Source organism: Mixophyes fleayi, chromosome 2 (genome assembly GCF_038048845.1).
Source record: "Mixophyes fleayi isolate aMixFle1 chromosome 2, aMixFle1.hap1, whole genome shotgun sequence".
Lineage (NCBI taxonomy): Eukaryota > Metazoa > Chordata > Amphibia > Anura > Limnodynastidae > Mixophyes > Mixophyes fleayi.
Genome location: NC_134403.1, coordinates 186,101,644 through 186,123,845, shown reverse-complemented (window position 1 = coordinate 186,123,845; position 22,202 = coordinate 186,101,644). Strand labels below are relative to the sequence as shown.

General features: G+C 41.7%; 1 protein-coding gene across 2 annotated transcripts in view; it reads left to right on the top strand.

Annotated features, from left to right (window-relative positions):
- Nucleotides 1-22,202, top strand: part of REPS2 (RALBP1 associated Eps domain containing 2) — a 185,279-nt gene that overhangs the window by 96,244 nt on the left and 66,833 nt on the right. The gene's annotated exons all lie outside the window — the stretch shown is intronic.

Here is a 22,202-nt window from a genome sequence, read left to right as displayed (position 1 = left end):
AATGTTCTGTCAAAGTAACATCTAGAAAAAAGGCTTGTCTGAGTGTAGTGGACCTAGAGCATTGTGAGTCTGTATTTTGCTTTGCTGCTTGAAAGGCATTCTCCTGCTCAGCAGTCCAGACAAATTCAGAATTTTGTTTGAGTCGCGTGGTAGATGGGTCTTAAAATAAGATGTGTAACAAATGTTCTCCAGTAGCTCATTGTTCCAAGAATCGGTTGTGCTTCTTTTATAGTGGTTGGAGACCTCAACTGCTGAATAGTTTTCAACACTGTTTGATGTATTGTACACATGGACCTGACCATATCATGCTCAGAAATTTAAGTCTATATTAGGTCTTGTACTTTTTCAAGATCAATCATCCAGCCATGGATCAAAATAAAGTCCATAACAGTATTTAAATCCTGTGTCACCTGCTCCTTTGTTTTGACCTGACAATATGATGTTCTCAATGTAATGATACACTTGGCAATTGACCTGTGGTGTAACATTGGCAAGGTCAAATGCAGCCAGTCCATGACAAATGGTAGGGCTGTGAAGGTAGCAGTGTGGAGAAACAGTTGGAGTACATTTTCTTTCATCCCAAGTAAAAGCAAATTGGTTTCAATAGGAATTGAAAGGAAAGTGTTTGTCAGATCCAAATCTGCATGCCATTCTCGTGCTGTTTCAGTGATTTTCTTCACTATGATGATCACATCAGGTACTGTAGCCGCAAGAGGAGGAGCAACTTTGTTGAGACCCCTGTAATCGATAGTCTATATGAAGCATCCGGTTTCTTCACGGGATACAGTGGAGCATTAAATAGATTGGTCACTTCACGGAACACACTTGCTTCTAGCAATGCTTGCACAGTTTCTTCAGTTTCTTTTAAACCTCCTTAAATGCGATATTGTTTAAAATTTACAAGTTGTGCCGAAGGAAAAATGTGCATTGAGGACTGTTTTGCATTCCATCTAATTTCCGTCTAAGGGATTACTTTTGCCATATCAGGTCCTGTCCACACCACATTTACAAAGAGAGTAGTGTCTCTCTATTCCAGTCAAACATACTAATTCACACAACCTCTACATCCCTGCTCCTATATCAGACCAAGGTGTTTTAAGTACAAAGTCATTCAGGTGATCATACACTTGCAATTTAATCTCTCACTAAATGTAACTGTGAAAATGCATTTTCAGTCTCTCTTGATCTCTCCATGTATATTTTTGAATTAGTTAGCATCACACTGTCTGCTCCAGTTTCCCACAATCTTAACAACCAGCTTAACAAATCCTCGTTATATCTTTGTCTATGTTTGTTTGCCATTTCTGACAATTCTGTCGCTGTATATGACCTGGTTTCTTCAGTCCAACTAGCTACAGACTGCAGTTGAACTGTCCCACTTCCATGTTGCCTATATTCTCTCTTCTGCTACTTAGTCATTATAGACAATAATTGCCCTGCTATATCTTGTAAATTAAATCTCTTCATCAGAGGAGTCTGTACCAATATGGGTTAAATCCTCCCAAGCCTGTGTATTACTCTTTGTTTTTCCTTGTTTTGTTTACAACATCAACCACATGCTTGGAGAATTGTTGCTCTAATTCATCACTTTATTTTCTTTGATCTCTCATGCATGCATGAAGTTTAACACATGAGCAGCTATTTGTTTCTGTTCCTTATCATACCTTGATAGATATGTTACATGCTGTCTGACAAGGGTCAGCCAAATGCACTGGTATGACATTTTTAACTATTTCTCTCATACATGGAGTCCAAGTTCAATTAGACCATCATGAAGCAAAAATTCCTTTTATTTTTTCTCTCTAAACTGTTTTTTAAACCACGTATTATTTCCTAGTATCAGTTTTTACATTCACAATAAGAAAACTAATAATATCCTACCGACTACGCCAATGTTGTTCACAGTGGAACTTGTGTTCAAATAATACCCGTGATTTATTTAGGGACTATAAGAAAAAACACCAATGTATACTGAGCTACAAACAGTGGTCACAGTCAGGGAAGCTCATTGTCTCATTTTGGACACCTGATTTCTTTAAGGAGAAGTCTTCTGGACACCAATCAATTTCAATCTGGCCCAGTGTAAGGCTGGCTATTTCTTTGTAACTCATTGTTATATAGATGTTATCTGAACAATACTACTTTCATCCACTTTTGGACAAAGACTGCAGCTACCTAGCTACATGCTAAGCGACAGAGCAATGACACATGGCAGTTCATAGCACATCTAGGAAACTTTGCCACACAGCAGTGGCATAAAAGAAAAAAAATGGTGCAAGATGGAATTGTCCTTGGGCCCTCCTACCCATTCATATGTAAAATATTGAAAACGACATGTACATTTTAACATTGCAGACACTCCAGCGAAAAGGAGTGCCACTTTTGTGGCTGAAGTGCTTGGTTTGTTTGGTCCCCCACAAAACAAGCTATCAATAGCTTAGCTGCCTTAAGCCCAACAGTGCTGTCAATGAACTCTACATTATTAAACCATGTCTGCTCGTGCTGCATCTTTAATCTCCTTCTCCTCTCTGGATACCTTTCTCTCATCCCTGAAGAACTGCCAAACTTATGTAGACACAAGAATGGATATTGCAACTGGAATGGCATTGCATCTGCTTCAGACAGACTCTGACACGGAACATGTAGGCAGCATGGAATCCGTCATACTGGAATATGCTGCATTGAACAGAGATTTAAACCAATATATAGATGCAGTTGAGGAGCACGTACATAAGTTAAAACTTGACCCATCGGATGAGATCCTGGATTTAAGAAAGCTTGTACAGGAGAGATACACTGCGCTTCAGAAGAATAATACAGAGGAGGCTCTGAGGCAGGATTATAAATATGTCCAGTTTAAAGAACAGCTAGGAGAACTGAGAAAATGAATAGGTGTGTCATGTGCCCCTGTAGACAAAAGCTTTGGAAGATGAAGACGAGGAGATCGCAGTCACCCAGAGCACTCCTAGTGAGATGGTGAACCCAGTAAAAAACAAAGTATGTGGTCACACGTACGAGACAAGCAATTGAAAGGATGATTGAAAGCAAACTTCGGAAGGGTAATTCCGCCAGTTGTCCAAAAATTGGCTGAATCACTCAGATATGAGTATATCAGATCTTGTTTCAGACAATGCACTAAAAAGAGCCATTGACAACCACAGCAAAAAGCTAGGTCTTCACTGAGCTTAGAATTGCCCCAATCTCCAAGAAAATTAAAAAAAAAAGACTAGGTACCTGTGACGTAAAGTGCAGATTACAAACCCTTTGTACAATACTGATGAAACAGCAGCAAAGTGGTAGGTTTGAGTAATACATATACACCTCTATTTAGACATTCATGCTTACATTACTTCTGCAAGCTTTGTCACTAAAACATCTAGGTAACATTGGCACACAATGGTAGCTGAAAAGAAAAGTGGTGCAAGATAGAATTGTCCTTGGGCCCTCCCACCCACCCTTATGTTGGATCTTAAAAAGGATATGCACACTTTAACAAACCAAGCACTTCAGCGACAAGGAGTGCCACTTTTGTGGCTGAAGTGCTTGGGCCCCCACTAAAGAAGCTAACAATGGCCTTAAGGCACCTAAGCTAACAGTGCTGTTAATGAATTCTGTGGCAAGATGATGTTATCATCCTCAGACTCCTGTTCACCCTCATCAGTGTGTACATCATCCTCATACATTATTAATTCATCCCCACTGGAATCCACCATTACAGAAGTCTCTGCACTTTGATGTAATTGGCGGGAAAGGCCTTCCTCATGGAAATGGTAGTTCATTTTGATGAACATCATCTTTTCCACATTTTTAGGAAGTAGCCTCCTACGCTGATCGCTGACAAGGTTCAAGCATATACAGGGTGAAATTCCACTTTGTTACCACCTCTTGCTTCAGTTGGTGGCAGGGCAAGTTAAATTGCTCTCGTAGCTGCTGCGATCTCCTACATGCTGTTGCCGAATGCCGGAAATGTCCAGCTATATGGGACACAGACAGCATCTCCTGCATGTCCCTATCATTTTTTAAAAAGCTCTGCACCACCTTGTTTATTGTGTTAGCAAAACAGGGAATGTGATGGAATTCATGCAGCTGTAATGCTCTTACAATATTGGTGGCGTTATCAGAAATAACATATCCTGAGGAGAGTTCAAGCAGTATAAGCCATGTTGCAATGACATCCCTTAGTATTTTTAACAGATTGTCAGCTGTATGTCCATTAGTGAGGCCGGAAATACAGAGTAGCTCGCCTCTGAAAAATGTGACATACTTGGGTACATGCAGCTGCAGTTCTTGCTGGTGAAGGCGAATCACCATCCCAGTGGGCTGCCACAGTCCTATAATCTTAGGTTTCCCCAGTTCCGCTTGTCCACATATCTGTGGTTAAGTGTACAGTGGGTAGAATGGCATTTTGTAGCCCAAATAATTGCATTTTTACGAAGCTTCTGGTAGAGATGAGGAATAGCTTTTCTAGTAAAATAGTGTAGTGATGGATTTTGGTAAAGGGGACACAAGACCTTAATTAAGTGTCTAAAACCAGCTGCATTAATTGTGGATATTGAGCGCAGATCTAATACGATCATAGTCGCCATGGTGCCATGATCTGCTTTGTGACTTGGTGACAGCTTTTAATACTAGCTTCCTCTTGCAAAAGATTGTTTAACAGTCAATTGTTGTAAATTACTAGTAGTTTTCTTCTTGGTCTGCTTTTGGGATGAAGATCCACCCCAAGCAGTCATGGGACTAATGCTCAAAAATTCTTCTGAGGAATCCAGGATAGTGGAGGAGTGATCTAGCCTTAGCAACTTGGATGCAGAACTAACTCCGATCGCTACTGAGGATATTGTTGAGGAAGGTGTTGTGGTTGTTGTTTTTTAGCATACATTTCAGATTTTACCAACGGCTTGCCATGAACTCGCTTCAAATGGCGTAACATGGATGAGGTTCCTAGATGGTTGAGGTCCCTACCTCTACTGACTGTGGCTTTACAAACGCTACAAATGGCTCGACAACTGTTTTGGGTAAAAATTATTCCATACATAAAAAGTGGATCGTTTGGTCTTATGACCAGGCATTACAATGGCCTTCTTCTTATCATGTGCAAGAACTGCTTCCACTGGTGCAGGACTTACACAAACAACATCATCCTCATCAACATCCTCATTAGCGTCAACCTCAGCTATACAAATATCCCCCTCATCCTGTTGCAATTCCAAAGTGGCATCCTCAATTTGTGTATCACCGGCTACACTTGGGCTGCTCATCTACACATCTGCAGAAATGCTGAAAGGAGGCTTCTTCATGGGTACAGTATCAGAAAGGTCAGGCTTACACATAGCACTTGTGGATAGACTCTCCTCAGGGATTTCTGAATCTGAACATACATTTTCTTCTAATGCCTTACAGTTTTTTTTTGCAGATAACTTTGCCTGGATTACAGGTCTTTTTTTCTTTACCAAGGTAAAAGGTGTTTTTTTTATATTTTTGTTTACCTGGCTTAAAAACACTATGCACTTTAACATAGGCTTTAGCAGATGACGTAGAGGGATTACTATCATCATGACTGGTGCCAGCAGCTGCTTGGTGCTCCTGGTTCTCTGTGTACTGCTGTGAATCCATTTTGATAACACAGTAAAATGTGACTGCAGATTTTGAAGAACAATCACAGCCCTATTATTTTTATTCCAGCAATGACAATTAGCAATGGAGCAATGCCACGTAGACTGGCAACAACACTGGGACCTCTACTGTTTCTGTGTGAGCTATAATAACACATACAGCCCTATTTCTATTTCAACAATGACATTTCGCAATAGAGCAATGGACCTCTCCTATTTCTGTGTGAGCTATAACTCAGTAGAATATCACTGGAGACTTTTAAGAAAACTGCCATCCCTCCTCTTTCTGTTTTAGATATGACTGCCCAACTGCACTAGAGATTGGCAAGAACCATGCTATTACTTCTGTGTGTCTCTGTGAAATAGCTCTGAATCGCAGTGGAGGGTGGTATTTACAGTATTCAAAAGTCGCAAGATCTGACTACTCAGCGATGACATTTTGCCTCGTTTTCACTTCCAAAGGGCGCATAAAAGTAGCGGCTTGGTACTCAGATTGGCGAAGTTCGGGTGGGCTCCGTTCTCCGAGAACCAAGTCCGAGCGTCTCTACTTATAGCATATGAAAAAATGTCAGTTTGTTGTTGGTGCTCACCCCTCCAGCTGATAGCTTTCTAAGAGTAGATGTATATGATGATAGCTTATGGATGTCTGTGTCTGATATAACACTCCGACACCCGGTGAGTACTATTTCCAGCTGACGGCTCCGGTCCGACAGTGTATCAAATCCGGTAGTAAATAATCCATAACAGTTGAGTGCACTGCGGCACTTAATTATACAAAAACTATCTGCTGTACCTCAAGTAGGGATTCCAAATTGTTTGGCCGAAGCCACCTGGATAATCGCTGATGCGATATATAGCAAATGTATATTCTGAAGCAATTCTCCTGTAGCAAACAGTGCGCTGCTGCTATAAGCATGTTCGATATAGAAGCAATATCACTTGACCAAATTTCAAATAGAATCAGTTAAATATTGCTTCCTTCGCGTTTCATTTTGATCTGTAATTTCATCTGAGGGAATTAAGAATCTTATCATTTGAACAAGTTCCCATAATTTATTCATGAGTTTATTTTTATATGTATTAAATAAGATTTTTTTAATCTATTTGGTGATGAAGAGCTTGTTATTTTGATATTGTATATGTAATTCATTTATTTAGTGCTGCGGATAGCTGGTTTATCATTATCTTCTGGAGATTGCCAGATTCCCCCCCTCTATCCTCACCGACTACAAGAAACTGAAGTATAGTTAGGACGTGAAGTGGTTGAATTCTCGGCAGGCAGCTCTCTCCTGAACAGTTCATTAGAGAGGGTTAAGCCATCATTCTTGCAGGGTTTATTCTGGGAGCGGGCATCTCTTCAGAGTATCGGGATAAGATCCGGGTCAAAACGGCTGCATGAGTTGTCCAATGCACCCAAAGGCAAGAAATTTATTCTATATGGCTGCCACCTGCAGTTCCTATAATGGGAACGTGACTCACGATGTACAGGGCATCCCGACATTAGGTAAACAAACATTTTTCTCATCCAGGAATTCTGGCAGTAAATTGTAGAGATGGATGTAGCCTTCTTTGTCCAGTTCTGCACAACCTGTGCACATAACAAGTTGCCACTGACCTTGTTGTCCACTAAGCCTAGAGAATCACATCTGGAGTCTGCTGCTAAAAGTGGGTGCACTGTGAGAATTTGCACACAATTTCAGCTATGGAAGACAGGAGTCAGCACACCATCAACACTGTCAACTGTAATGCTACAGACTCAGGACTTCTGCTAATGATCAAGACAATCAGAACTATGTGACCTCAGCTGTAGCTTCAATCAGGTAACATTAATCAGGACTCCTGTATGCAGTCTTAATAAAGCCCTTACCCCTAATAATCTTTGCACAATTTGGATTTGCATTTCTCCGCTGGTGCTTCAGAGTATTGTTTCGCTTGCCAGTTCATTGACTTCAGCTTATTCTCTCACTACTCTTCCTTTTCCAACCCATCAACTTCATCCCTTATAATTCCACATTCTTGAAACACATTGACTTCAGATTTGTCCCTTAAGACCTGTCCTCTCAGGGCCAAGCACCTTGTCCAGACATGGTGTGTCTCTGGAAGCTATGCCAGCCGGTTGCTCCCGTGGGAGTAACCAGCACCGTGACCGTGTTCAGACAGTAATATGTTCCTTAGAGGAATAGAAGTTACAAATAGAAAACTGCGTAGAATATATATATATATATATATATATATATATATATATATATATATATATATATATATATATATATTCAATAGCCACTTTATTGGGTACTTCTGCCCTTTAATGCACATCTAATCAGACAATCGTGTAGCAGTACAGCTCAGTGCAAAAAGCATGCAGACATGGTCAAGAGGTTAAAAAAAAAAGGTAGTGTGATCAGCGCAGCTCAATTATCATTTAGAATGTACTGATCCCATAAGGGAAAAGGAAGATGGGGGAGCGAATTCCAGAAAGTAAAACAATAGTAAGAGATCTTACCACAACGAAGAACTGGATAAGCTCCTCAAAGAAGCATTTCAAAGCGGAATTCTAAAAAAGTCTGAGCTTGATTTCCTTTTCAAACGACATCCTAGAATCCTGTATTTTATACTCTGCCTAAGATTCATAAAAACTTAGAAAGACCACCAGGTAGGCCAATTATATCTGGCATTGGCTCGCTAACATCAAATATCTCTGAGTACATAGATCACTTTTTTCAACCCGTTGTTACTAAACAGAGAAGCTATCTTAAGGATACTACTCATGTCCTGTGTATGTTGAGCAACATCACTTGAAAGAAAGAATACATTCTCATGACATGTGACGTGACTTCACTGTACACGATTATTGACCACTCTATGGGTTGTACTCATATGAGGACTATCTTTAGTAGTGAATCTGGGATTCCATCTGAACGAATCGCCTTTATTATGATATCTATCGATTTCACTCTCGAACACAACCATTTTTGGTTTGAGAGAAAGTATTACAGACTAAAGAGAGGGACTGCTATGGGCATTAAATTTGCCCCTAGCTACACAAATTTATTTATGGCTTATTGGGAGAACACGAAGATCTGGGCGAATAACCGTTATAGAACTCATCTTCTAGAGTGGCGCAGGTACATAGATGACATGTATCTGGTCGGGTCCTGTCATGAGTTACATGGGTTTGTTGCTTTCAATAACACCAGTAATTTAAATCTTAAATTTACAGAGAATATCAGTAAAGAGAAAGTGGAGTTCCTGGATTTGGAGATTTACGTGGAGAACAACCGACTAAGGACCAGGATGTTTATGAAACCGGTAGATATAAATACATTTATTCAATCTACTAGTAATCACCATAGAGCATGGCTGAAAAACATACCCAAAGGACAGATGATGAGGATCATGAGAAACTATTCAGATATCTCTGACTTTGAGGTACAAGTATCTTCCCTTAAAGAGATATTTAGAGAAAGAAATTACGATAATAAAATAATAGAAAAAGCCTACGCAGAGACCACGCTGACATAGTGTGTCTGCAATGGAGAGAAGATACCTTTTGGTACCTAAAGTTTAAAACCAAGCTTTTAATAATAAGGAATTGTACTTTATTACCCAATTATAGATCAAGTCTACTTGAAGGGATCTAGAAAAAGCACTGGTCTATTCTATTAAGTGAGGACAAACTGTCTGAAATCCTCCCAGACAGGCTTAAAGTTGTCTGTAGGAAAGCAGCCAATTTGAAGGATTTATTGACTACGAGCTATGTTGCAACAAACAAAAGAAACCTGGTTGGGGAGCAGAAAAATGGTTTCTTCCACTGCAATAGATGCCAGGCTTGTAGGACTACAAAACAAAACTCTACCAAACCGGTCACCCAATTTCTTTCCAATTACACTGGTATCAAGTTTAAGAGAGATTGTCATGTGAAACTTCAGGAATAATCTACTTGCTGGTGTTCCCTTGTGGCCTCCAATATCAGGGTCGGACCATAAGAAATTTGAAAGTAAGGATTGCAGAGCATATGCGTAATATCAGGAAGGAATATCGGGCACACATCGTGTCTGCTCACTTTTTGCCAGGCGCATATCCTTGACCCTACTCTACTAAAGTTTGTTGGCATTCGGAAAGTTATCAAAACCATGGAGAGGGAGAGATTTTGTGCCATTCATTTCAAAAGAATAAGCAAAATGGATATTCGATCTAAACACGTTGACCCCAAAGAGCCTTAACATCGATTTTGATCTGGACACATTTTTTAGATGCCTATGTTATGTGCGTATCGTCGCTAACCAATAACGATTGTCGAACCTCGATTTGTGTTTCCAAAGCACAAATATTTATTCGCAATAAGTGGAAAAATATGCTCAAGCGAAGTAATAGTAAATACAGCCGTTACTTATCGCAGGCGCTCTGGATCCAGTGCAGTCATTCAATCCTGAAGTCTGGGGACAAGAAGTCTGCACTCTGGATCACAAGCTGCTGCTTATATACACAATCAAATACAGTGATACAATGAAGATGGTATGGCTTGCATCTATTGGTCCGGGTCTCAGGAATGTTCAAGGGGTCGTCAATCATTGGCTGGTTCATCCTAAGGAATCCAAAGGAGGGGGTCATCTCTGCAGGGGGTATGCTCTGCTCTTCCCGCCAGGATTCCTTAGTCTTAAGTAGTTCATAATTCCCTATCATTCATAACTTGTGTATGCACTCTGCGATTCCCTCGCAGAGTGAACCAAACAGTAGGATATGTAACGAGGTTCATTATGATACCACTCATGATGTTATTCCCTCAACCCGTTCCGTGTATTTCATTAATATGCATGTAACTCTGATATAACATATAAATACTACTATATTTCGACATAACTGACTATGTGTTGCAACTACCATTAATGTGTACTATTTTATAAGTATGCCTGTTTGTGTGAATGTATGGTAAAAGACCAATTACTGTTGCTGCCACGTGTAGTGGATGCGTACGTCCTTTCACGCCGTAGCGTGCCCTTCTACGTCGATGCGTACCGTACGCATCTTTTCAGACAAAGACAACCAAGTTTGCTAGACTTTAATTGAAATGACTTTATCCAATTTGCTGACTTCGACAGTTCCACCCTTTGATAGTGTAATAAACTATCACCCAATCACCGTTTCAAGTTCAGGATTATACAATACTTCTTCACAGACCATGATCTCGGTATCTGGTACCACCCTTTCGGTCTCTTTCTCAGTGTTACTCCCATGAGACCGTTTTCCACACTTCAACACAGTAGGAACACATTTGACAACTAAACCAATTGCTAAGATGACACCCAGTATAAGGAGAAGGAGCTTACCTACACTCGCAATCATTTCCTGTACCCACTCCCCCAGACCGGAGAACCATTTTGCTGGGTTCAACCATGAGAACCAACCCGCCACCTTTTCCCCGACCTCATATAACGAAGAATTATGGCTCTTTCGAAATTCCCATTTCAGCTGCAAAATTTCATCCATCTTCCGGTCTATAACCTCTTTAGGGTCGTCCGTATTATTAGTGATGTACGTGCAACATTTGACACCGAACTGGGTGGCCAGTGTCACACAGTACCCACCAGTAATAGAGGTGAGATAATTTAGTACCAGTCTATGTTGCACCAACTCCTTCTTGTACGCTTGTAGCTCCCTTCCAGTATACCTGAAAGTGTCATCATACATCTCGGTGATATTATCTATTAATTTAGCTAGGTCTTGGATCTATTTAAAGTTTAATGTTCCCCGAGCGGTCCTGGTGAGATCTAGAGCAACCATAACTTGGAAACCAGCAGTTTCACTAATCAATTTTGTAGCTATGGGTTCCTCACCAGGAATCATATTTCTCTTGCCACAGTGTTCATACTGTGTGTGTATGTATGGTGGTGATTTAGTCTTGTGAATATCTACCATTTCTTCATGAGTAATAGTCATGATTTCAGGAACCAGTTTAGCTAAGAAACACAAGCCCTTGGAACTCGGAGTCACCCAGGAATAAGCTTTTCTTCCACGAACAAAATACACATCCTCAGGGAGAACATAAGGGACGGTATGCCCATGAATTATGTCACACAGAGTTTTGATAAAACTACCCATGCCTAGTGTCTCCATCTGCTCTAGACATGTGTCGGCATTAATGACATTTTCACATTTATCTGTAGAGACTTTTCCAATAGATACCTTCTTATGTTTGGTTATACGCCCTAACTTGTGACTTCCATCAGCATTCCTGCCTAGTAGTGACCTTGTGAGTCTCTCTCTAAAATGAGTGTGGCGAGCCATTGTCTGATCTGATAGGTCAGCCTCCCAATTCTCCAGGCGCTTTGCATGAGATATGTTTAGGCACAGCAAAGATCTGCCTATGGAGTATTGTCGAAGCGTCAGACTAGGGGACCTAGTGTTATTGTACCTCCCTTCTATGGGCCTCCCACCCCTTAATTCGAGTACTTCGGATATGTTTAAAGGGAATGGCACTAGTCCTATGTTATGCTGCCCTTGAGGCACATGAGAGCACACCCAACACTCGGTTTGGTTTAGTACCTTACCCACCAGGGAGTGATAATCCTCCAAAGGATGCCCGCCTATATTCAGAGTACTGGGGGACTGGCATCGTTGGATGCATCTCTCTTCAACTAGGGAGTTGCAGAACTTGCAGATACAATACTCATCAGACAATAGCCCCTCACACTGCCTCCGAGTTCCTGAGCTAGCAGACCTTTTCATAACCCCTGGACCAAGTTTGATAATGGGCTGCTCAGGATATCCTATTAACTTTTCTTCGGCCTCCATTTCATCCGTATCACTCCCAGAACTCTCCTCCGTCCTCCATTCTCCTTCACAAAAATAGAATGTCCTAGAAAAAGTAAAAACAAGGAAAATCCTGGAACAAAAGAAAAACAAAACCCGCCACTCCATCGCTGGAAAGATAGTTCTGAGGCAACGTCTCTGGTTCAGGTGTCTCAACTGCAGGCTTTAGGTCTCCCGGAACAGGTTCACAAGTGACAGCTCTATGTCGTCGGTCTGAGTCTTGTCTTGCACTTTCTCCGGATTATGGACTCTTCTGCAGTGGGTGGAATGGACCCAAGTGTCTCTCTCTGCAACCTTCAGTGATGTAGTACTGGTCAGCAGCACTTGGTACGGGTCTTCCCAACGGTCTGTTAAACAACCTGAACGTAAGAAATTGCGGATCATAACATAGTCTCCAGGTTCAACATCATGACAGTTCGTTTCTGGCATACCAGGTGACAGCATTTTTAGTTTTTGTTGTTGTTGTTTCAGCTGTCTACTCATTCTTATAAGATATTGTACAGTCACTTCATTATTACACTTTAAGTCGTCTTGTGGACTCACGATCAAATGAGGTTGTCGTCCGAACAGTATCTCAAAGGGGGACAGATTAAGAGGAGGTCTAGGAGTGGTTCGAATGCTGTGGAGGACCAACGGCAAAGCCTCAGGCCATGCCAACGCAGTTTCAGCCATTATCTTACCTAGTTTGTTCTTGATAGTACCGTTTACTCTCTCCACCTTACCACTGGCTTGTGGTCGGTAAGGGGTGTGAAGTCTGCTACTGATTCCCATGAGTTTACACATATTTTGGAAGATATCACCAGTAAAATGGGTACCCCTATCACTTTCAATGATTCTAGGGATACCAAACCTACACACAAAGTCTTGTACAATTTTCTTTGCAGTGAACACAGCAGTATTAGTGGCTGCTGGATATGCTTCTACCCAACCGGAAAACACATCAATACACACTAACACATACTTTAGATTCCTGCATGGTGGTAATTGGATATAGTCAATTTGTATTACCTGAAAAGGTCCGTCTGTAGGAGGGATGTGGGATGGCTCAGTTGGAATAGTTTTCCCAACATTTTTCCTCAAACAAATAAGACATGACATTGCTTTCTTACCAGCCTGAGAGGAAAATCCGGGAGCACACCAGTATGCTCTCACCAGTTTGCGCATACCTTCTTTACCCAGGTGAGTCAGGCCGTGTGCTGCTTCAGCCAGGCTTGGATAGTATGTTCGGGGAGCTACAGGCTTACCTTGTCCATCCCTCCAGAGTCCTGAGGACTCTTGACCACATCCCTTCGCCTTCCAGACCGCCTTTTCCTGCAGGGAACACAAATCTTGCATTTCAATTAATTTCTGCATGTCTAATGTCTGAAAAACCATCATAGTCTTGGTCGATACAGTCATAGGTTGCCCTGCTGCCCATTTAGCAGCTTCGTCTGCCCTGTTGTTGCCCAATGACACTGGGTCTTCTTCAAAGGTATGGGCTTTGCACTTTATGACGGCTACTGTTCTGGGTAACTGTATCGCTGTCAGAAGTCCTTTTATGTGTTGTGAGTGTGCCACTGGTGTACCTGCTGCTGTCGTAAAGTTTCTAAGACGCCAAAGGGCCCCAAAATCGTGCACTACCCCGAAGGCGTACCTAGAGTCAGTATATATATTGGCTGATTTACCCTCTGCCAGTTCACATGCTCTCTTTAGTGCTACTAGTTCCGCCACCTGGGCTGAGTGAGGTGGACCAAGGGGTTCAGCTTCTACCACATCCTGATCGTCTACAACAGCGTAACCAGTACATAGCTCTCCTGTCTCTGTCTATGGCAACTTCCGTCTGTATAAAACGTAAAATCTACATTTTCTAAGGGGGTGTCACGTATGTCGGGCCTTGCAGTAAAGGTCTGATTCAGGTGTTCCATACAGTCATGCGTGTCAGTATTCTTGCCTAACTCATCATCAACCAGGGTCTCCTCACCTGCCACCCTTTGTGTCTCTTGAGACACATACGGAAGGTATGTAGCTGGATTTAGGGTGCTACATCGTTTGATGGTGATGTTTGAGGGTGCCATCAGGGCTAGTTCCCACTTTGTGAATCTAGCTGAAGAAACATGTCTGGTTTGGGCTGAATTTAACAGAGCTGATACAGCATGGGGTGTATAGATGGTTGAATTATGTCCTAATACTACATCCTCGCTCTTACTTACTAGAAGGGCCGTTGCTGCTACACTTCTGAGACATGTTGGGAGTGACCTTGCCACATTGTCTAATTGTGCACTGTAGTATGCTACCGGTCTGCTAGCGTCACCATGTTTCTGTGCGAGGACACCTGCTGCACAGCCATCAGCTTCTGTACAAAATAGCTCAAAAGGCTTTTCATAATCAGGTATTCCCAATGCAGGTGCTCTTGTCAGACTATCTTTAAGGTTAAAGAACGCTTGCTCTGACTCTTCTGTGTGTACGACACGTTCTGGTTTTGAGGAAGAGACTAGCTCCTGCAATGGTAATGCCAGAATAGAAAAACCTGGGATCCATGACCTACAGTATCCACACATCCCCAAGAAAGTACGAATCTGCTTCTGGCTCTGTGGCAGGGTCATGTGTTGTATGGCCTCAATTCTGTCGGTTGTCAGGTGTCTTAGCCCCTTAGTGAGGCAGTGTCCTAAGTATTTGACCTTAGTCTGACATGGCTGTAATTTATCCTTTGCCACCTTGTGCCCTGTTTGTGAAAGATGAAGCAACAACAATTTAGTATCATGTAAACATGACATAAAAGAATCAGAGCACAACAACAAATCGTCCACATATTGAATTAGAACAGACCCATTGTGGGGTTGAAAGGATTGCAAACAGTCATGTAAGGCTTGGGAGAAAATACTGGGGCTGTCAATGAACCCCTGGGGTAGTCTGGTCCATGTGTATTGCACTCCCCTGTAGGAGAATGCAAAAAGGTATTGGCAGTCAGGGTGAAGAGGGACTGAGAAGAAAGCAGAACATAGATCAATGACAGTAAAATGACTGGCAGACGGTGGAATCTGCATGAGGATGACAGCTGGATTCGGCACTACGGGGAATTGGCTCTCAACAACTTTTTTAATTCCCCTTAAGTCCTGGACTAATCTATAGCCCCTCCCCCCGCTCTTCTTCACAGGGAAAATGGGACTATTTGCTGTACTGGCTGTACGAATTAAAATCCCTTGTTGTAACAGCCTCTCAATAACAGGATATACCCCTAGTTCCACCTCCGGTTTTAATGGATACTGTGGGATTTTTGGAGCTATCCTACCACTTTTTAGATTGACCATGACAGGGGCTACGTTTGCCATCAGTCCAGTGTCCTGTCCATCACTGGTCCATAGGGAACCTGGTATTTCCAGCAACATCCCCTTTACTTGAGATGGACTTTGTTCTATAACAGGAGAGTGTAACATTAACCTTTGAGGGGTGTCCAATATGTCTTGTACCTCATGTGCAACCTTCTCGGGTATATCTAGGAACACACCATCTGAAGTACAGTATATGACACATCCCATTTTACATAACAAGTCTCTCCCTAGCAAGTTAGTAGGAGCCGCTGCAGCCAAGAGAAACGAATGCTTAGTATGCAGAGGCCCGATAGTAACTTCAGCGGGTTTAGTTAGAGGATAATGTAACACTTTTCCCGTCACCCCCATAGCTGGAATAGTTTTGCTGGTCACCTGTAGATTGAAAGGAGAGGTTATCACAGATCGGGCCGCCCCTGTATCTACAAGAAAAGTTTGTTTCCTGCCAGCTATGTCAACTATCATTGTTGGTTCTTCACTCTGACTCTCAGTTAACCTCACTGGCTGTAGACTACAGGTATGACCTGACCCCTAGCGCTGACTATTGATTTCCCGCGCAGCATTTGCTGCCGTAATATGCGCGGGTAGATGTGAGTCTTCTAGTCTATGTGAATCCTTTCTTGGAGGATATCTATGTGACCCACCCCTATGTGTATTGAGTCTTTCTTTATTACAATCTCTCCTGTAATGTCCTTCCTCGTTACAGTTGAAACACCTGATCACTTTAGGTTTCCTGTTATATGGGTTGTATGCTGGTGGTCGTGTGTGCACCCCTTCTAGAGCCTGTATACTTACCGTCATTAACTTATCACTTTTCTCTTCCCTTTTTCTAAAAAGGTTCTTGTCATGCTCCACAGCAGACTCCCTAAGGAAGTCTACCGTGACGCCTCTCCAATTAGGTAATGTGGTTTGTACTCTCGTCTTTAAATTTTCCCTAAGGCCATCCATCAGTACCCCTACAGCTACCTCTCTGTGATGTGGGTCCTCACTTATGTTGGATATCCCAGTAAATCGTGCGATCGCTGTTATAGCTCTAGCAAAGTAATCTGAGGCAGTTTCACTATCCTTTTGTTTAATGGTGAAAATCTTACTCCAATTTACCACTACTGGAAAACAGATGGCTAAGTGTTTGACAATTTGTTCTATATTCCGTTGGTTAATCTCATCAGTCAAGGTGTCATCTTCCTCCAACAAACAATCTCCAATAAATTTTTGTATGTTAGTATTGGGAGGAAGACACGCCCTCGACACTACCCGCCAATCCTTACTGGTTGGTTCGTGAGCATTCCCTAAGTCTTTAACAAATTTCTGACATTTAGCTAACTCCTTTCTAGGGTCCGGGAATTCATTCATAATGGAACGTAATTCTGATCTAGTCCAGGGACAATGCATTGTAACATTTATTAAAGGAACTACATCATCCTTATCTGGTTTCCCATTGGGAACCGATATTGTGCGGACCGGGAACACACCCTCTGGTACACTAACTTCAGGGGACGCTACAGGATTTACAGGCCCTAGATTTAGAACACTTTCACTCCTAGTGATCACGCTACTCTCACCTATCTCAGCCATTTTCTCATACTTGCGCTGAGCCTCTAGTACATTAACAGCATGGGCAATGGCCGAAATCACAGTGGGTTCATCTTCATTTTCAGATACACTTGATTGAAACTGATTTAAAACAGGGTACAAGTTTGCCACGCTTCTCAATGGTTACATCCGCCTCGCGCGCGCTTTTCGCCACGCCTATTTCCGGTTTGCATTCGCTGCTCTGCCACGTGTTACCTTCCATTTGCCACAATTTTAAACAATCATTATGTCTATTTCTCTTTTTCGTTGACTTGATCAACCATATTTTATCTTTTACAGTATTTAGTACCTCTGCATTAAAACTCCCTATTGTTGGGAAAGGCCTATCACAAGCTTTGGTCATCCCGACCCACGTGTCACAATACACAGTTGCATATGCACCATATTTCTTACACATGAGAAACCTCGCTGAACCAATAGGGCCTTCCTTAGGCAGTACACTGACCATCTCTAGCGTATGCTTAGCACCCATGTTGAACAATATACCTTCTACCCGGAACACAGACCCACCGCAATGCTCTGTTCCTTCCGGCCAAATGTGAAATACAGACACACCGCAATGCTCTGTTCTTTCCACCTAATAATTTCAACTCTGTTGCTATACTCACCGCTAGATATCTATAATGCTCGGTGAACGTATTTCCTTTAGCCGCGCTCACTCGCTTTTCTCGCCCCTGGCGAGGGTCCCTAATACAGAAATATCACTGTGGGCCCCAAGGGCTGTCAGCTCCTCGATACCCTGGCTAAACCACAAAATCTGCTGAGTTTATTATCGCTGGGAGCGCAAAGTCGATACAATCAACCTGCCTTTCCAGTATAATTCCTCCTAGCTGCTTCACCAATTCGCACTAACGGTGCGACCGGATCGCACTGCCTACCAATACTAATTATTAGCAAACCTTGCGATCTATTGGTAGCGCTTTGCGAAAACCCAGTTTTCGCATTCGGTATACCTGCCCTGTATACCGTCCTTCAGTTGGGCAATCCGCCTCGTCAGACAGCAACTGAGCACCTCAACAATAAAACAGTGTATCTACGTTACAACATCACACACTATACACCTTTTCTGCGCAGAAAATCAAAAGTTCCCAACAATAGTAATAATGTCTCAGAGGCTTTCACAAGTAATTATACTATGCATGTATAATAACTATCAAAACGATTGTTTAACCACGTGGCAAGTTTACCGGAAGTTCGCGTACGCACAGCAGGAAGTACACATACGCTAAACAATGCAATACAGTTAAAACGCACAATGACAGAAAAAAGAAACAGTTTTCTCTTTTGTCCCTAGGTTCTAGTTAGCGTGCCCTAGATAATGCAAAACGGACATTCGGTTTCGCAACACAGAGTAAAATTCAGGTTTTGAACACCATGCGTTCTTACCCGTTTATGACGCGTCTCCACCCTTTGTTGAGGAACCGAAATCCGTTGGTCTTGCGTATCATCGGCAACGAAACCTCCAAAGCTCACGAGCCCACAATTGTTATGTGCGTATCGTCGCTAACCAATAACGATTGTCGAACCTCGATTTGTGTTTCCAAAGCACAAATATTTATTCGCAATAAGTGGAAAAATATGCTCAAGCGAAGTAATAGTAAATACAGCCGTTACTTATCGCAGGCGCTCTGGATCCAGTGCAGTCATTTAATCCTGAAGTCTGGGGACAAGAAGTCTGCACTCTGGATCACAAGCTGCTGCTTATATACACAATCAAATACAGTGATACAATGAAGATGGTATGGCTTGCATCTATTGGTCCGGGTCTCAGGAATGTTCAAGGGGTCGTCAATCATTGGCTGGTTCATCCTAAGGAATCCAAAGGAGGGGGTCATCTCTGCAGGGGGTATGCTCTGCTCTTCCCGCCAGGATTCCTTAGTCTTAAGTAGTTCATAATTCCCTATCATTCATAACTTGTGTATGCACTCTGCGATTCCCTCGCAGAGTGAACCAAACAGTAGGATATGTAACGAGGTTCATTATGATACCACTCATGATGTTATTCCCTCAACCCGTTCCGTGTATTTCATTAATATGCATGTAACTCTGATATAACATATAAATACTACTATATTTCGACATAACTGACTATGTGTTGCAACTACCATTAATGTGTACTATTTTATAAGTATGCCTGTTTGTGTGAATGTATGGTAAAAGACCAATTACTGTTGCTGCCACGTGTAGTGGATGCGTACGTCCTTTCACGCCGTAGCGTGCCCTTCTACGTCGATGCGTACCGTACGCATCTTTTCAGACAAAGACAACCAAGTTTGCTAGACTTTAATTGAAATGACTTTATCCAATTTGCTGACTTCGACACCTAGATATTTGAGATTCCCTATAGTTTACTTTCCTTTTTTTATATGTAGCTATTAGAATATGCAGGGTTAGTTTTGGACTGTATTTGGATAGGGTCTATATGGAAGTATTAGTTAAATTTGTCATCTCTTTATAGTAGCCTCGCTTCTCTTTAAAACAGTTATTTACAATTTGAATCTTGAATAAGGTCCTATGCACTCTTTTTAGCTCACCTTGACCTTACATATATCTGGTTTTATAGGGTTACCCCCTAATGTTAACTGTGAAATTGTTATACAATTTGTATACATCCATTTGCCATCTGTGTATATATAACCAGTTACACAGATACTCTATTTGCAGTTTCTTTTTCTCATCTGAATGAAGTTATTACACATCATATTTACAGAACTTGGTGTGTAATTTGCTGGATTTCAGTATTTTGAATTTATTTGTGTATTTAATATGGTTAATCAACCAAGGATTTTCTTTTTATTTACTGATATGGATATTGTTCACCTTAGTTTGATATAGAAACTTGGGAACGCCTTCTACACTTCATGAACGCATCAGCTTGTCTGTGGGCGGTACTATGTGTAAGAAGGACCCTGCCCCATAGAGCTGTTCATTACACGGTTTCCCTGAGAAAGCCCCATGGTTACTGGGGAGAAACGCATTGGACTACAAAATCACATTGCCTACATCTACTGTGGCATTAGAGAGTGCTATCTATTCTCTAAGCTCTTTACGAATCACCCTTATCTTCGTCCATGCACCCGATTCGGGAAGCAAGTGACAGCTACAAGCGGACAGGAGCCGGCTACACAAATGGGCAAGCTTGCATCATAAAAAGGATCTACCCCTCTTAGCTTTGCACCTCACGCTGCATCTGCCACCCGTATCATGGGGAGGTAACAAAGAGACCACTACGAAAGGATTTAGCATCCCTCTGGGGAACGCATTAAGCCATAGCGGGGACTTTTGAAACGTGAGTTTGTGCTGTGTACTTAACAAAACGGAGATCAGTGACTTTGTATTATTACAGTTGAAAGTTTATATGCATCACAAACAGGATTACGGGATTGAAAATTACATCTGTCGTTTGAGTTCTATTATTCGTTTGATTACAGCTATTGGTACAGTTCTGAACTGCAATATCGGATTATTGTCTTATACCAAGGACTTGTTTTGCTCTGCATGAATATTGTTTTTGGCCAAGGTCCATTTTCTATTATTAAGGTGATCACCTTGTGACTTTGTATATTTGTGCTGTTATTGTGTTTTTATTGCCTATTCCTTCATAATTATTTCATAATTTGCACATACCAAATTGTTAGCAGTATACGTTCAATCATTTGTGCCTTGGTAATATTAGATCTGTTGTGTGGTCAAGAGGTTCAGTTGTTCAGACCAAACACCAGAATGGGGAAGTAATGTGATCTACATGACTTTGATAATGGAACGATTGTTGGTGCAAGACGTGGTTGGTTTGATTATCTCCGATAAATAAACCATGTGCTACAACAGTTATATGCAGAAGAGCATTTCTGAAATGCACAGCACGTCGAACCTTGAAGTGGATGAGCTACCACAGCAGAAGATCACACTGGGTTCCTGTCAGCTATGAACAGGAAATTGAGGCTACTGATTCACAAATACTGTACAGTTGAAGATTGGAAAAACATTGCATGAACCGAATTTATCCTGCCTTGTGTCAATGGTACAGAATGGTTCGTGGTTTAATGGTGTGAGAAATATTTTTTGGCCCTTTTTAATACCAGTTGAGCATCATTTCAATGCCACAGCCCACCTGAGTATTGTTGCTGACCATGTACATCCCTTTATTGCCACAATATACCCATCTCCTAAATCCAGGAATAATGAACACATAGCTCCTCTCAGGGCACTACCCAAGTTCTTGAGCCCTCTCTAACATGTTTGCAGCTAATCTGCTTAGCAGTCTCTGTCTGGACTCTTGTCTCTCAGTTTCTGCTTTCTTCCTGCAGACATCACAAGGTTTTCTCATACCTGCCACATGCGGGACTTCTCTCTCCGATCTCCTGCCTGAACCTGATCCTGCACACACAGGCCTGAACTGGTGGCAAACCAGCTATAACACAATCACATTGATTAGCAACAGTCTTCTTTAAAGACACTGTATTTGTCAAGAGTTAATAGACCCAGTAAATTTAAGTATTAGTGTGGGCTCTGAAGGAAGGTGTAATAGGGGGTGGGTGAGTGTATAGTGGTAACAGTATTCAAGGATTAATACAGCAAATGTATCAAGCTATGGTGTTCCAAGTATAGGAATTGCGTGATGGGCATTCCATCATTACCAAGTATTATGAAATTACACAGAAGAGACAGACATCAAACTAATTATGTATTCCATTAATGTAACAAACCAAATCTGATTGATCAGGCACACTAAAAGAGTGGTATCTTTTTTTTTTTTTTTTCTTTTCCATTGTCAAGTTATTTGGTAGTGTTGTATTCTCTATGTGCATAATTAAATTGTTCATGGGAATGTAATCAATGGATTTATTCAGTAGAAGAGTCATTGGGCAAAGGCAAATGCAGG